This window comes from Nipponia nippon, unplaced genomic scaffold, assembly GCF_047370975.1.
Source record: "Nipponia nippon isolate SJK-2023a ecotype South Korea unplaced genomic scaffold, ASM4737097v1 scaffold_3, whole genome shotgun sequence".
Classification (NCBI taxonomy): domain Eukaryota; kingdom Metazoa; phylum Chordata; class Aves; order Pelecaniformes; family Threskiornithidae; genus Nipponia; species Nipponia nippon.
Genome location: NW_028262347.1, coordinates 119,179,843 through 119,197,389, shown reverse-complemented (window position 1 = coordinate 119,197,389; position 17,547 = coordinate 119,179,843). Strand labels below are relative to the sequence as shown.

At 37.6% G+C, this 17,547-nt stretch overlaps 1 protein-coding gene across 1 annotated transcript in view; it reads left to right on the top strand.

Annotated features, from left to right (window-relative positions):
- Nucleotides 1–17,547, top strand: part of PDZD8 (PDZ domain containing 8) — a 67,030-nt gene that overhangs the window by 2,420 nt on the left and 47,063 nt on the right. The gene's annotated exons all lie outside the window — the stretch shown is intronic.

Below are 17,547 nucleotides of genomic sequence, written 5' to 3'. Positions count from 1 at the left end.
AGTAGAGAAAATGATCTTTACGCTCTCTAGACAAGTTTTTTAGCATGCCTGTGGAACCAGTGATGATGTGCTCCTCCCCTTCAGCAGAGGAAGACAGGCATCTTCATTTTTCCTCTGGCAGATGCACCTGGGCAGAAGGGCGCTCTCATAATTTAGTTAGAGATAATGGATTTTCCACATATTTCTCACACTTTATGTGCCAGAAAGAATGGATGAGGCATGTGTGAGCCACTGACATGCTGAAGGGACTGGAGGGGAGAATAAGGAAAGAAGGAGGCCACAGACAGAAATGAGTAGAAGTGTGAGGATAGAAGGTAACTGACACTGAGAACAATATAGGAAGCACAAATTATTATAGAACTAAGAAGAATGAACTGTTATTTTAAAACATTCTCTTTAAGGTATAAGGAATTGGGAATTTGTGAATGCTTGAGAGAGAAATACAGTATCATAGCTGGTTTTCACACTAGATAGTAGGCTGGTAGCACAGGGTGGCAAATGTTCAGTGAAACAGTGTCTAACCCTGTATATGATGCTTTTGACCTTTAAATTTTATGCCGTGTTCTGAACATGTCATTCTGACCCACTGCATTGTGGTGGGGGAAGGCAGGACGCTAAGCTTAATGCGCATTAATGTCGTTATCTTAAGGAAGGAAGATTAGGTCATTGGTGTCCTAACTGTCTATAACTTCGCCTGTAAACTTTCAAGTGGGACCACAGACCCCTGCAGGGGAGCCTTTAGCTGCCTGTGAACCTTTAGCTGTCCACAGTTGCCCAGGGTTTTCTGGAATACAGGCTGAAAACATGTTCTCTACCAGCATGTCTCAGATGAGTTTATGTAGGTGGATCCCTAGACAGCAAAACTTGGTAATAGCCAAGTAGTAACGATACACGCTTACGTGCTGGTATAGTTGAGAATTGAGGCATTTTGGTTTAAATAGTATGGAGAACTGGTTTGGAAAATCAAGCCCCCTCCTGATAAGATGTGAAATTTCGTAGTTTTAATAAAATTTGTAAGAGTACATTGGCTTGGGATGATAGTATGTTAATATATTCCTTAGCAAAGAATGTATAGGAAGAAGTCAAGAGAATTTCACAACTGCTTAATAACCTGTTACCTTACTTAAAGCCTAACAGTTTCTCATCTACAGGGAATGCGCTTCTCCTCTCCACATTTTTTTCCTATGGCCTATATGTCTTTTGTTTAAGTACATAGTCAATGTTTGCTTCCATGTGTAGTTCAAAACCTTTTTGATGTCCCCTACTCTTGCTCAAGTAACTTTATAAATAAATCTTTAAACAGCAGTAATTACAGCCTTGTAAACAAAAGCACTTGGAGTGTGGGCAGTTCTCTCTTCAGCTGGCTAAAGGGGTGCTTTGTTACCCTGCTAGCCTTCCAGATTGAAGTCCACAAAGGAGTTTTATCTTGTTTCAAGATGCTAAGTAGCATTAAAAATTAAAATATGCCATTTTCTTTGCCTTTTGTATTAGGTGACTTCTAGAGTTTATTACTTGGTAGTGAATGGCATAAGAAGAGAACTTTTGCCAAAAGTTGATTTTGAACATCCTATAACTAAGTTTGTGTAAAGCATGTCCTCCCCTTCTCTGTTATTTAATTGTAAAATACTGCATTTAAAAAAAGTGTTGTCTTCATGCATGTATTGTCCGTTGCTACAGCCAAATTACCACACACATTCTTTTGTATTCTTTCCAGTTACACACAAAATTTTATGCAGCAAAGCAGTGATTAGTAAGATCATCTTTTGTATCATCCATTGCTAGGGGTGACTTTGTGCAATGTGCATAACTGGAGCTTCAAAGTAGAAGGCAGCTTCTTGCATTCCTGATGCACTCTTAAATGTCTGAGGGGAGGCAGTGTAGACTAGTAAGTGCATTTTAAAGTTTGTCTAGCATCTTATGTACAATTTTCTCCTTAAAAGCAATTGTCTACTAATTGTAAAAGGAGGGATGCCCTTTATGTCTAAACAACTAAGTAGCAATTTGTGTTTTATTCTGATAGTGTGTAATCACTTTGGCGCTTTAAGAAATGTGTTTGTAGCAAAACACCCTATTTTGAAGCTGCTCTGCCATTGAATGGCAATTGCTATCTCATATAGTAGAATTTGGTTAAGTCTCTGGAAGCAAGGCTGCTGGTAAAATTCAGTGAATGGTAAGGTTTTCTTTTTTTTTTAGTCATCATTGATAAAGGATTTGTGCAATTCAATTTGCAGTTAGCTATAAAACAGTAGTAACTCTTGCTACTTTAGTCTTAATGTGTTTGTTGCTGCTTTGTAATAGAAATGCAAACAGCTTTTCTGAAAGCATTGTGGTCTGTCAGAAGTTTCTTGTTCAGATGTGGGGAAGATCTAAAATGTCAGTTTTTTTTTTTCTTCTTCTCCTATATACATGAGTTCTTGTGCACTCTTGAGAAACTAGATAATTGTGAGTCAAGATTTTTTTTATAACTAGCCCTAACTTAACTACTTAACTTATTTAACTAGTAAGGTAATGAAGAGTTGTAGGTATCATTTATTTGGGTCTACATAATCCACAACTCTATTTTGACTTGAATTAACTGTTTAAATTCTACCTTTTTTTAGTTCTAAGACAAGTTGACCAGTGGGTGGAACTTGAGAATGAGCATGGAAAGCCTTGACTTCCCTGTTGGTTGGTTGTGATGTCAACTATTGGTGTTCTGCAGGGCGGCCACTGACCCGCCAGCTGTGTCTCGCTGTCCCAAAATCTCTAACGTTGGCACTCTCAGGAACCAGATTTAGTCAGTCTTGCCTGTCAGCATAGCTTGACTTGGCAGTAGATTTTTCATGTAGGTTTCTTTTACTAGTGCGGGATGGTAGATACCAATTATCAGCACAAAATGGAGTTTATCTAGCGGCCTGAATCCAACCTTCGGTTTTTCATTGTATACACTAAAACAGTTCTTTAAAAGTAGTCCCATAGACATTGTTCGTGTTCGTTTTAACTTTCTATGTCATGTCCTTTCAATAGGATAAAGCGGTTAACATTAAGCTGCAGTTGCTGGCATTGCCATAGCACATTTAGTATTTAGAGATACACAGTAAGGACTCTTTCAGGTGTGTGCCTCCTTGCTTGCTTGTGCTGTTGCAGGTGTCACAGGTTCATTTCTGTTAGTTCTCTAGGGAGCGGTACCTTGCTCATTAACCTGTTACTAAGCTGCTTATTGGTGGCAACCTTGATATTCCGCCCCCATCATGTCAGGTATATAGGTACACTAATTAGGCTGTATTTTCTAGCCTATTCTTAACAGTCAGCTTTAATTTTGCTGTTTTGAACAGGTCCTGATCTTGCTTTGTGTATCTTTGGAGAGCTTTGGTTTTTGGACTCTTTCTAGGCAATAAAAATACACTTTGTCATAATGCAGGTACAAAGCCCTTTGTGTGTGTGTAAAGGGTGAAGAGGAAGTACTTGTAGTCTAGCGTCCCTTCAGAGTTTAATTTCCTGGTATTTCTTAATCAAAGATGTAAAAAATCTGACAGCTGCTGTTTTTTTCTAAATTTAAGGTCTTGCAAGTTCATCCATTTAGATTCTAAGCAGATTAGGTATTGCCTAATCAGTGAGGCAGTTCTGTATATTTTAAGGACACTTGGTTTCTCAGTTTGTTACATTAAAAAAAGCTAATATTTTGTATTGGTAGTTTGTGAAACTATGCTTTATTTTAATGCATGCTACCACAGAGTGGAATAACTTTCTTTTCTTTGCTTTAGAAGTTATCTCACAAAGGATTACTTCTAACGTTTCTATGTCAGGTATTTAGATGATATCCTGAGGTCCCTTCCAACATGGCTTATCCTTGGAACTGGTCATTTGCAATATAGTTAGTTATGTTAAATAGTTTTATGCTTTGTTTGGAAGCTGGGCCTATATTGAATTTCACTGGGAAGAACCATTAGACAGGCCTATTTTAATTTACCATTATAAAATGCAATTTGAGAGTTACACAGCAGTTTCTTATTTTTGGCAAAACTTAAGCTGAGAAGTAATGTAAGTAGCTATTGATTTGAAGTGTGTTTTATAATAGAAATGACTTCATAATATGGTAATAGGTATTGGGAAAAGTATAAAGTTTTAAAAATTATATATTATTCATATGTTGAGGTTATACTCAGAAGTACAGAAATAATCAGAGATTAGGATTGTGAACATGCCTGACTTCAGAATCAGCAGCCAGTAGAGATACCTACTTTCTCTACAGCTTCTGCAAAGGGAGAGGATATGGAGATTCTTTTTCTGAGTGGATTTCTACTGTAGTTGTGATATGAACCTCTCTTACTAGTTAAATCTCTAAGGCACTCCTGTTTCAAATTCTCATTCCTGTTACTGCTGAAAGGAAAGAGGAGGCTTTTTTTTTTCTTTTTTTAATGCCATGCCTATTCTCGGTGCAAAAATCTTCTTGTATACAGGATTTGAGTCCTTTTCTGCTCTGCAGAAATCGATGGTAAAGCAGCCCTGTGATACTTGCGGGTTTTCAGACTGTTCCAGAGAGGTAATGCTCTGAATGATGCCAGCACAAAGACTTGCTCTGCTAACGGCCAAGTGGTGATAATTGGAATCAGTGGATCTGTCTGTAGACAGTAGTTCTGTGCTTGAACGATTATCTTTGTAGTGCATGGACGAGTATATTTTCTTATTCGTACAGGAGTTAGATAAATGGATCTGTAGGCAACCTGACACACAGTATACAAAACCAAATGCCGGAACATGAAATATTTTCATTTCTTCAAGGGTGCTACATGTGTAGAACGAAGCTTTTTGTAGTGCAGTGCTTCTTACTGTCTTTATTTTGGGAGTGGTCTATCTCAAACATACATTGTTTCTGGAGGGTCACTAAATACATGTTTCTTCAGATTAAGTATGTGGTACAAAGTATGTGTGTAAAACTTGTTATGTATATATCAAGTTCAAAACCTATTGGTTCTAGGGTTTTTGAAACCTTTTAGTCTTCACCAGCTCCAGCACTTCACAGGCTTTCACACTGGAAAGATCTAATTCTGAAAGAATGTCAATTTGACACTTGTTCATAATAAAGCCAGATTTAATGAATGACCTGCATTGGACGCTTCCCAGTATACAGGTGGCATTCTTTTCAGTTTAAGAGTGAGCCTTTTCCTATGACTAGTCAACAAATGTTACATTTTCTTTTCTTACCTGCAAGGGCGAGGAACAAATACGGCACTGACTTGAGAGGGATTAGTGAAGAAACTGGGAGGCCAGAGGTATAGTCGGGGACAAAAAAAAACAAAAACCAACAACCTCATTTGGAGGGAGAGATGGATGAAGACATAAAAGAACAAGTTTTGGTGATTACTGTTTGCATTTGCTGCAGATAGCAATCCAATAAGCATTAAGGTTAATTGATCTGACAGGAAAATAAAACCTCCTTCAACTTCTCTTACTTGAAACCGTATATAAAAGATTCTTTGTGCAATAATAATGAAAATTACCTCATTTAACACCTTTGCTGTTTTGTATTTAAAATTACTTGATCTTAGTCCTGCAGTGAACTTCTTTCCTGTGGATAGTGAATGAAGGCTCTGAAAAATTGGACAAGATTTATTTGGTACTTCATGGCATTCTGCATGCACTAGCATTGAGACTTTGAATTTCTGCTCATCTGAACTTTGATCTTAAACATTTAAGCTGATCTTGCTGCTCAGTGAGAACAAATACTTTTCTTTTTATTCAGTTGTCATAATTTGTGTAGCTTTCAATTCTTTTAAATAAAATATGAAATAAACAGTAGTGCTTCTTATTTTTTGAAAGGTAACTTATTTCAAAGTATAGGGCATATAGGAGCTAATCACATTACTGAGCTGTAGGCATCTAACAAATGTCCGAGCTTGGCTCTGAGCCCATCCGTTGGAGCTGGTAGGTGTATTCAAGCACTAGAGTTGGGCTATTCTGAATCACCTTCTACAGGCTGCATTATGATTTTTAGTTTCTGTGGATAGATAGTGTAATGAATGTTCTCTACATGTCACACAAACCAGAACACTGGGTTTTCCTTAGAGGAGATTACTTCAAGGAACAGAGGCACAGAATTTACCTCTAAAAATGGGTAGCTAGTACAGCTCTCAGTAGCTCATTTGATGTCGAAATGTATGAGTCTCTTGTAGAAACTATTTCATATATATTAAGCATGTGAAATAGTTAATCTTTTTATTAGTGAAAGACACTTGATCAGAAGGCTCTTAAATAAGCAGCCTGGGTAAGGACAGTAGGTTTTAGTAATCAGTGTGGTAGAACTGTGTGGTGCTCCAGTGATGGGGAAGCTTAGTCTTGGGCTGCCAGTTTCACTATTGCAGCTAGTCCTTTCATGTTACTGGGTTTCCATGGGAAACTGCTTATTCTGCATTCCTGCAGAGATTGCCTGAAGTCACCCAATGTGCTCCTGTGTTTACAGTTCATGTTCACACTTGTTTGATTTAGAACTGTTTCAGTATTTGGTTACTCTTGATATTGTTGTTCTTTAGAAAATAGTAAAAGACTTTAAAGTTAAACTTCTTCTAGGATTATTGTCTAAATGAGTATGGAGAGAATGTTACATACCTATGCAGTTTGTTAATTTAATAGATAATTCGTGCCACCCCAGTCTGCTAAAATCTATTAGCTGCGGAACTACAAAAACCTTTGCATGATGGTCTCAAACTGTGCTTTTGCCCAGAAGAAAGCAATGATCCAATATTATAAATGTTAGCTGGGAACAATTAGCTTTTTGAGCAGGTTCTATTCTGTGTGATACACGAATATCAATATTTTATATAATTAGGAAAAAATGCTGTACTGAAAGTGTTTGTGTTGATGTTCGAAGGTTGAAGAGGGCTTGTTCATAACTGGATAAACTCTCATTTTGGAAATGTGTGGATGCCAGTTTGTGTGAAGGGGATTTGGGAGTCGTCATTTTATAAACATTTGCCAGGTTAATTGTGACGTGCTAAGCTGAACACAGAGCTTATAAATAATTTCTTTGAGTAGCTTCTGCTGCAGTCACTGAGTTTCTGGTTAAACTAATGAATTTACTGCTGGAATGGTGTTCATCTCAGTTGAGAGACACGAGTAAGATCCACACAAGTTTTGGAAGCTTTTCATGTTATTATTTGCCTTCACTGTTTAACAAATTGTCGTTGTTTCACAAGCCAATGGAATCTAGGCTGGAATTCAGACCTTCAAAATGTTCAGTGATCCCAGCGAGCGTAGTAAATAGTGAAAAAAAAAAAAAAATCTGCAATGAAGACTTCAGTTGACAGAGAAGTTTGTGTTGCAAAGAAAGTTTCTACAGTACAGTTAAAGTGGCCAGCCAACAGTGAAACGGTTCTATATGCGGTCTCATGGATGCAGGTGCTCCTAAACTGCTCTGCTGCTGCATTGGGTTTGGTAGCTCAGACTTCTGCATCCCACCTGCCCCAAGCCTTTTGGGTGCATCTGCTTCCCGAAGCACTTTTCCTCCTGGAAGGACTCTTACTCTTGTGGAGCCCTGCCCATGTTAATAAGCCCTCTCAGGACTTGGGAGTGCATCTCTGTTGACTGCAGGACCCAGCTGGAACCAGGCAGCATTGTAGACCTGTCTGTGGCCATATATAGCTATGAAAACTGGCAAGGAGATGCTAGGTGTAGCAGAGAAGAAAAGAAAGAGAGGAAGAACCAGTGTTTTGTGAGATGAGGGAAAGGCAGAAATTGTTTTCAACTCTGGGTTGGGCTCTGGAGAGCTACTTTGGTTTCCCCCCCACTAGCTGTTGTAATTCATTTTAGCGTTAAAACTACATGGGAACAACTTACCTTTATAATTTCTTAATTCCCCTGTTAAGCTTGCAGCTATGCTATAGTTCAGCAGAACAGTCTGTAAGGAGCAGTGCACCCAGTCCTCTCCATTAAAGCCATTTTGTGTAGTAGAATCCCTGTATTTTCCATTACAGCAATACAGTTCTTGCATTTTTGAAGACTTACCAAAGATCATAAAAATCTGTCTGCAATGAAGAGTGTATTATAGAGATCAGCTGATGATAGTTAATCACTGTTACACGTACTCAAAGACAGTAATTAATTGCTAGATATGACTAGCATAAAATTAAATTAGGATAATCATTCAGGAATACTTTTTTTAGCAATTTTGTGTTGCTTTAACTGTAAAACTTACAATCTGAGATGTAAATTTACAAAATTATTTCTTAATTTCTGTCCTATATTTTAAAATTATCTGTGGATATCTAATGGAAATCATAACACTTACATACTTTGTTCCTGACTTTCTTAACTTAGTCTTAATGCTAAGCTTCAGTATATTTCCCTCTATCAGTTTTAATGGCAACATAGTTACGAAAAATACACATTTCCTTCTGAATGGGCACAAATACTACAATCTGCTTTTGTAATGGCATTAAGTACAAGACTGTGTTGTTTGCCAGTGTCACTGAAATGAAGATACTAATACTTAGAATAACTAATAAAACATATATAAAATGCTTTAAATGATGCTAAACCCTTTGAAAAATATATAGTATACCTTTTTATGTAGTATTTTAAACGTAAGCCGTTGTGTAGTAAAAACTAAAATGGACTTTTACATGAATGTCACTTGTGTAGTAAATGACTTAAACCATTATTCCTGTTTGCCTGAGCTAAAATAGGAGGAGTAGAAATTGAAGACCATAGTCTTGCAGTGACAAGGCAGAAGGCTTCATGGTGGTGTTTGAATCACTGCTGTGGATGATCTGGCTTGGTGAATAATTCCTAAGTAATTAAACAATGGAAATGATGCAGTGTAACTCTGAAAACATCAACAGTTTGTATTTTTTTTTTTAAGAATAACTTTGTATACTTGCTAACAAAACTTAATGCAGTATGGTAGAATAAACAAAACAAATTCTGATGTTGCCAAGCAAAGAGCTCAGTGGATTACAAGGGGAGGTGGGGCGGGAACAGCACTGTTAGTCAGGGGTATTGTTTTAAAACAATACTACAAAAACTCGGATTTTTTTCTTTTTTTTTTTTTTGATTCCTCTGAAAGAAGGGCAAATTAGAGAAACTATCCACATTCATTATGGGGATGGTGGGAGAAGATTATGGTAATTTGAGCAGCTGCTTCTTTCAAATGTAATCACAAGTCCCAACTGTAACCTGCCATCAGTGATGCAGGATTTGCGAAGTGCAGGAATCCTTCCTGTCAATCTCACAAGCCCCTCCTGTATTTGATTGTCAACAGTGATGCCGCAGGTCACGTCCAGACTGAGCTTCTGTGTTCTGTGATCCTGTTTGTTTGCAGTACGGGCCCATTAATAAAATGCCGTGACTCACAAATGGTGACACCTTAGCTTGGGGGACAGTTGGCAAGTATGTGCCACGTGTGTGTCAGTGTGTGTCGTGTCCCCCTGCCCCGTCCCTATCAGTGCCCTCCCCACCACTGCAGTCTGAATAGCTGAGCTGTCTGTAAAACACATCCTTAATTACTGCTGTTTACAATTTTAAGGTGAACTGTCACTCATCTCAGCTTTGGAAATGGTACTACTAATCCTGAGCTCAACTATCCCCACCACTTTGGAAGACTTTAATTGGACCAACTTCTGTCACGTCAGAAGTGACTAGATAAATGTAGACTGAAGAGAAGGTTTTGTAGTTTGAGCATTTTTAAAACTAACTGGCAGAGTGGGGATAAACCCTCGAAAGCTACCGTGTCTAGAATTCAGAACGGATACAAGTATTTTTTCACTTTTGGTTTACAGCTGTCAGAGACTGTTTTCAGCAGTGAGACAGTAATTTCCTGTCTAAGAGGTTGTCATTAGTTTTCATATGGACGTAGGCTAATATTTAGAGCAGAGGATTAAAACTCTTGAGCTCAATGAATGAGTCATGTACAGAGCTTAGACTTCTATTGGAACATCAGCATTGTTTTCCTCTGACCAGGATTGCAGAGAGGTGATGTTTGTAGAGAGACTTGAGACCTCCTTATGGGAGAATATATTGCTGAAGTGAGAATAAGCTAGCATTTTGCAAGCATCAGTTACTGGAGCCAATCTCTAATCCAACTGGCTAGAGGTAGAGTTTTGGTGTGGCTTGGGTTTTTTTGGTGTTTTGTTTTGTTTTTTTTTTTCCTGCTGCTGTTCTCCTTGAATGCCTAAAAGCTGGTTCCTGAACCACACCTGCCTCTTTTCCAGCTCTATGTGAACAAGAGCATATTCTGCATGTTCTGTCCCATTTGGAGCCAAGCCATGACGATTCAGGCTTTCTGGTTAGACAGGGAAATTTTGTCTTTGTCCTGTCTGGGACTGAAATATAGCAGGATTTTGATCTCTTTCTCTTAATTTGAACCAACAGTTGGCTTCAGCTAGGTCACATACAATTAAAAAAAAAAAAAACAACCCCACATGAAAACTCAGAGATCACACAAGCATTGACTACATTGAGTTAACTAAGCTATTTCAGTATTCATGGAGTTTAGAATTTGGGAAACTAGTATTCTTAAAATGCAAAAAAATCTGTGCATGGTCAAATTGATCTTGTTTGTGCTGATAAGAAAGTAGTTTTGGTAAGTCTGATTTAAAATTTCATTTTTACCCGTGGCTCTTTCAATGCAGACAGCAATGGCAAATCTTTAACACTCTTCTTGCCATATTTACAATTACTTCTGTCATGTAAGCAGGAAGAAAAAATCTTATCTTTTTGAAGGAGCTACTTGACTATTGATGTTTGTTCTTTTATTTGTTCTTGTAGGATGGGTCTTAAAGTTTTAAAAGTGTTTGTCTTGCGTGTCTGATTTGAGATACACCTGATATCACCATAAGAAAGAAAGATGACTCTAGTTTAAGAATCTGGAAATGTGTGAAACATCTTTGAAGAAGAAAAACCGAATAATAAAATCCTTGCTTTTTTTTTTTTTTTTTGAGGTCTTGATCTAAAAAGTGACTGTTCATATATTGAGAACTTATGTGTATGAGCCTCCCACATGCCTGTGGCAGAATGTCCTGTACCACAGTGGGTGGAGTGCTAGAACTGATTTGCAGTTTTCCATAAAATTTCCTAGAAAATAAACCTACTCTTATTGCAGTGTTTTTCAGGTTGTTTGTAAGCCAAATTTTCGTGGGTGTGGGTAAAGCTGAAATTAATAGATTTCTATACCAAATAAGAGTATAGTTTGAATTACTAAAGTTGCCTGAATATGAATACTGACTGCACTTCTGCAGCTTTGTTCCTTGTGAAATCAGTGGAAACGGGAGAATTGATTTTGCAAAATCTGCAGTGGTGGTACTTTTAGTTTTAAAGTATTTTCTTTAAAAAAAAAAAAAGTACTAATTTTTTTTCAAAATAAAATTGAACTCATCCTTTATATCTTCAATGTGAAGAATGATATAAGCTGTTTGCTTATAATACCTAACCCTAACAAGCTTAAATGTAAGCTGATAAGTACTTTCAAAATCTTGTTAATGTGATCATGCCTTTTTAGGAGTGGATTGTAATATTTTAGAGTTTTTGTAGATGTAAACTTCATCTTAACCTGTATTCTTACATTGCCTGTAATTTTTCTTAATGACATAAAATATCTGGTGTCAATCACTTTTTGGAATTTATGCACTTTACAAGTGTGTGACTTATTTCTGTGAATCAGATAAAAAAGGCAATCTAAAAATGTCTATTCTGTAGTTAGTCGAACCTTTTGAGTACTCCCAAAACTGAAAATGAATTCAGCAGTTATTCTTCCAAAAATATTTTAGATACTAGAATCTTCAAATATGGTAGCATTTACAAAAGTAAATTGATGCTTTACTAAACAGAGTCTGATTTTAGATTTTGATTTAATTTTTATTTAGAGTGGTAAACAAAATAGCATAAGGCTACTTTGTATACGTTGCAAGTCTTTAGAAAAGATACTTGCATTTTTAGCTGGGGGGCTCTTCTGAGATTTAAGGTCTCTTTTTGCCTTGTTTATTAAGATTTAAATATTCAGTTAATGTAACTCGATTAAAAAAAATCATAAACCTGATCATGTTTAATCTTATTTTATGGCAATAGAGTAGTGCTGGAATTCATATGATACAAGTGATTAATGTGGTCTTAAACAGATATCCAGTAACTTTTAGACCACTGTTTTAGATATTAAAATTCCTTTATAAAACCAGAGAATAATTTAAAACTTTTCCCAGAACTTATTCTGGAAAAGTGTTCTCATTGCTTGGCTAAAGCTCTACGAAATCCTACAAAATGAAGCTGTAAGTCTTTTTGCTTCTCCAATTAGGAAATGGAGTACTGAGAGCTTTTGAAGTTTGTTCCTGTCTGTGTTTAGCTCTTAACAATTATTTTTTTTACCATGATTCTGGATGTTCTTAACGGATGCAATGAACAGAAACACGTAAGTGCTTGATTATCTTTGGCCAGATAAATTGATTTTTTTTTTCCCCCAGTTCTTAATAGATTTCCTCATGCAACTAAAATTATTGTAGTTAAGTAGGTACTGGTGGGAGCAGTTAATTTAGGTAATAAGTTAATCAGACTAAACTAAGGTATAAGAGAGTCCTGTCCTCTTCTCTGTTAAAAGCTGACTTAAGGACCACGAAACAATCATCACAGAATAGTGATTATAAATTAATGCGAATATAGGTCAGGCATTTCTAAAAGTAAACTGCTGAATTACAGTCTTGTTCCAGGTAGGTGAATTCCTCCCGCACAGAACTGGCAACTGGAAGGAAGAATAGCGTTATTCAGGGGCTAAAAACACCCCAAATGAGGGGAACAAACATGACTTGTTTGTTTTCCCCAGGTGCAATTTTGATCTAGACTTTGAGTGAGGTGGTGATGAGATGAGAGCAAATGAGCCACTGAAGTGACTCTGAAATACGGCATGAATGAAGTCTAGAAGTTTTTTGTATGGAGGAGACATACTGACTGCGTGCAGTGTCTGGAAACATTTTTGCTGTGCTTTGTATGTGGAAGAGCTAAGTATTATGCTAAAGTATAACTTAATCCTGTATATTAATTGAGTAACTCTGCCTTGTCTTTCAGTATAATCATCTGACCTAATTCCTCACGTGAAATGACTTTTTTTGCTGTTTGTGTCTTGCAGTATTTGTTGAGAAACGCTTTTGTTACTTGACAGCATCTTTTGAATATTATTTTCAGGTTTTTTTTTAACTTGCTAAAATTTCACGTGAAGTTTGATGGATATTCCTCTTCAGATTCATATTATTAAGTTAAAATGCTATTAATGCTATTATTAAGTTAAAATGTTAGTTAACTAACAGGTTCTTAAGAGTGTGCTACTTGAATTTTAGACTTCTGGGCAAATCGGGTGATAAATTTGTGGAGGGAGGCTGATAATTTAAAAATAAATTGAAAAGGCACTATAAGCATCTAATATAAGGAACTTTTAAAGACTTTTTTTTAATAGCATCCCATATCCAAGCAGGGTTTTGGGCAGGGGCACAAGGTGTTTTGTTTTGTTTTTTTTTCCCCCTAGTATAACTACAACGTGCCTACTTTGTTCCTTTGGCGAAGAAGAAGAGTTTACAACGGCTTAACAAATATGGTTTAAAGACAATAAAATCTCTCCCCCACAAAATCCACTTTACTTCTGATAGTTGTTTAGTATCATTTCAAAGGTTTGGAAGTGAAAAGCAGGCTTTTGGATATATGGATTGAGTTCGTGTAATCCTGCTTTGTAGGTCAAGGATTCGTGACATGAGTGTGAATTTTGCAATTTGGCCTTGCTGAATAAGGAGATGGCAGCATTAGACCCCACTTAAAAGTGTCTAATATAGATGCAATGAAAATCTGCCTTGGAGACCCTGGCAACAGCTCAGCAGTGTTTAGAAAGGTACAATATTTCTTGTAAGTAGCTTCTGGTAACAGTTTCTTAACTCTTGTAGTGTTGGGAGCAACGCCTAGATTTCCCCACACCATTGTCATGGCTTAAAACCTTTTTCTCGGGCTGCAGCAGTGAACGGACTGAATGCAGACCATTTGTTACGGGCTTGTTCTCCACTGGTGGAGGACCACCAATTGATGTAACTAACTTTTTTGGCTACTGGTTAAAGTTAAGAAAGGGAGCTGAGAATACTGGATGAGCATTTAAAGATTTAGACAGCCAAATAGCAACCACTTTTTTTCTTGTTCAGAGTTTGCAAAGTGAGAGCCTTGAATTCACAAGAGCGAACTACCAGAACTGACCAGATCCTGGGATAGCTGCTGTGATGAGAGCAGCTGAGATTAACTGAGCCATTTCGTTTGCTGTCAGAGTTGCTTTATAGACTCTTCTTTGAATAGAGACTTACTGGTAGGCTACGTGATCTTTTTTCTTTCTTAGTCAATGTGATGAATTTCAGTAAGGCATTTGTTGATGGACTTTTGCTCTTTAGAGATGGACTAAATATTAGAGGGTAGCAGAATACACTCTTAAAGCTATTATAGAAATTACAGCAAGGTTATTTACACAAGGTATTTAATAAAATAAGTTCTATAATATAACAACAGCACACCCAGGGTGATAGGAGACTTGTCTCTCCTTTACATAGGAAAGCTTGAGACAGGAGGATACTGAATCACCAAAGGTACCATAGTCTACAGGGCTTGGGAATAGAGTTCGTATCTCGTCTTCTTCACTGAATTGTGTTATTGGCACTATTAGCTAAAAGCCTACTGTTAGCCCTATAATACAGTGAAATACAGATTTGCTTTCATATTAGAAGTGTGTTTTGTTGTCCCTACTTTAAATGTTTTGTGAAACAAACTTTACAATTCATTTTGCATAGTGCTGTGACTGTTCTCAAGTGGGAAAGTTACAGAGATGGTACGGACGTGGGGAATCTGGCTCCTCCGCAGAGGGGAGAACACCCGTTGCTGTTCTGCTGCGCTCCTGCTAGGCCGAACAGAGGAGCAGCAGAGATCGCACCCCTCAGAGTACCCTTCGTTACTGGCGACTGTGTTTTTAAAAGGTAGGGTAGCTCATAGACTTTCCCTACCGCAGGGAAAAAGGTGGGAGAACCTGTGATGCCACGCTTAGGCGCGCGGATTGCAGGTTGCCGGTGTGTGGTTTTACAACACACGGGAACGGAGTCTTGCCGTGTTACCGACTGTTGCTGTCTGGGTCTGTATTCATTCACCAGGGCCCAGTAGGAAAGTCTTTCCGAATGAATTTGGGTTATCTTGTACTTAAATAGTCTGTCAGTTCCCTTAACTAATATGTAATTGAAATCTACTTGAAATAGTAATTTGTCCAATGTTTAATTTTGGAAATGTACAAACTCTCAGTAAATTACCTTAAATAGATAAGTGCTATGTTATAAAATTGGAAGGCTTCAGAGCAGCACTTAAACATTAAAAATGCATTTATTGTGGGATATTTAGCTATTTGTATGTTGCTAATGCCAATGGAAATAGGTAACGTGCTAGGGCTTTTTGCTAAGGATTTTGCAAATAGTTTCAGTGGTAAGAATGTGAACATAAGTGCTTGTTGTGAATTAAAAATGTTGTTGAGACTGCTTTTTTAATCCCATATTTAAAATAGAAAATTTAATTAGTGCTGCACGAAGTCCAGCGTGCACTGTGAAGTGTTTTGCATATTACTGTATATAACGGCATTGGTATTTTAGAACTTTTTCCTCTTTAATTCATTGTTGTATTAATTTAAAAAAAAAGTCTATTTTGAAAATAGAAATCAAAATTATAGTAAACATCATGTCTTAATCTACTAAAAAAATTGCCTGTTCTGAGGATTATTTCATCATCTCGTGCTGTATGGAAAGATTGCAGTGTGTGTTGTACTTAACGCTTTGTTCTGAAGTTACTTGAGAGATGACATTTTTGGTTTGGAGGCAAATACGTCTGCATCCTTACTAGGATATTTTCGTTGGTTATTTTGCTCTTTTGTTTTGTTCTTGCTTATTTTTGGTATTGAAAATAGATTTGTCCAGGTTTGTGGTTTTGTTAAATAGCCTGCTGGCTGTTTTATGGTATATTTAAGGGAGAGACCTTATCAATACCCACACTTTTAAGCCTGGCGTTGCAGAAATTCGGAGAGGCGATGGTAACCTGTTGGATCCCCTTTCTTTGTCTGTTCCTCCCTCCCAGAAATCTTGTTTCAGTAGCTCACTGAGGCTCCTGGTGGTGGTCATTAGTCTAAGGTTCCCATGGAAAACTTTTTATTTTTTTTAATAGATTTTGGGGGAAGGTATATGGGCAGTTGCTGGTACTAATTGAAAAGTTGTTTATTTGCGCTGGGAAAAAAAAAAAAACTATGAGTATTTATTTGCTCAAAACTCAGTATTATTTTCCAGTGTGTTTCCCTAAGTCGTCTTTTTTTTTTTTTTTGCCTAACAAAATCTGAGCTAAATATTTTTGAGGCGGTAAAAATCATTCCTAAAAGAAACAGGGTGCCCTTGCTTGTGCTTAAAGTGAGAAATGTGTGGGGTGGTGTGTGCCGTGACGGCTCGGGGTGGGTCTGAGCAGGGAGGTGGCCGGGCTCTGAAGTGGCAGTAAGTCCCTTAGGAGTCTGTAGAGTGAAAATAGTGGGGTTGTCTTGGTGGTGTTTTCCCCACTCTTGTGATGCTTCCTATTCCTTTAATAATTCAAGAACTATAAAGGAAGATTATGAGTAAAATATCAAACCAGATAGCATACACGCAAGGAATATCTTGGGTTGGTTGTTTATGGTATACTCATAAGCCTAAGACATGGCCAGTGTGAGTTAATCGCTTCATATTTTTCATACATAGACTTAAATACTTTATTCAGTTTATTTTTTTTAAATTGAATATTTTGACTTGACCAATTTCGAAACAGTTTTCTTCCTGAAGGAGTTAATGAGGGAGAAACTTGGAACAAAATTAAAGTTAGAAGTTTAATTGGATTTCAGGAAAAAAGCTGGAGTGTTGAGTTGTATTTATTCACAGGGAGAACAAAAGAAATGTCTTTCTCATGGCTCTGTATGAGGCTGATGCTCGTACAGAAACGCAGCGGCTCGAATCAGAGCGCCGGGCTCCCTCCTGAAGTGTGCCGACAGTTAAAGGGCTCTTAATTATTTGAATTTCTGAAACTCTTCAGTTCAGATCCATGTGACTGTTTCCTGAACACATTGTGATCTCTGAATGTGACAAGCAGATGCCTCCGATGGTTGAGCAAACAGCCCTTATGAAAGACTTCTTTCTCATGAAATGGCAGATACATCCTGCAGGCAGTGGTGCTCGTGTCCTGCTATTTCTAAGTCTTCTCAGCAGAAATAATCCCTGGGAGGCCGTGTCAGTGAGAGGGGATGGGAAACCAAGGCATGGGGCAGCCCTAGGAAATGGGAGCAATAAATAAAAACAGAAAGGAGGAATACCCTGCAAGTGCTTTTTCACATACTTTATATCATGCTAGCGCAGACTCCACGATATCTTTCTGTTTGCAGGGTTGCGGCCCTTGCTGTTAGGATTGCATGTGTGTGTCTGCCATGTGATGGGGCTGCAGCTGTGCGGCCTCTCCCCCTCCTTCCTCCCCTCAGATCGGGGCTGTGTCTGACACTGAAGCACTATCACTTAAAAAAATGAAACC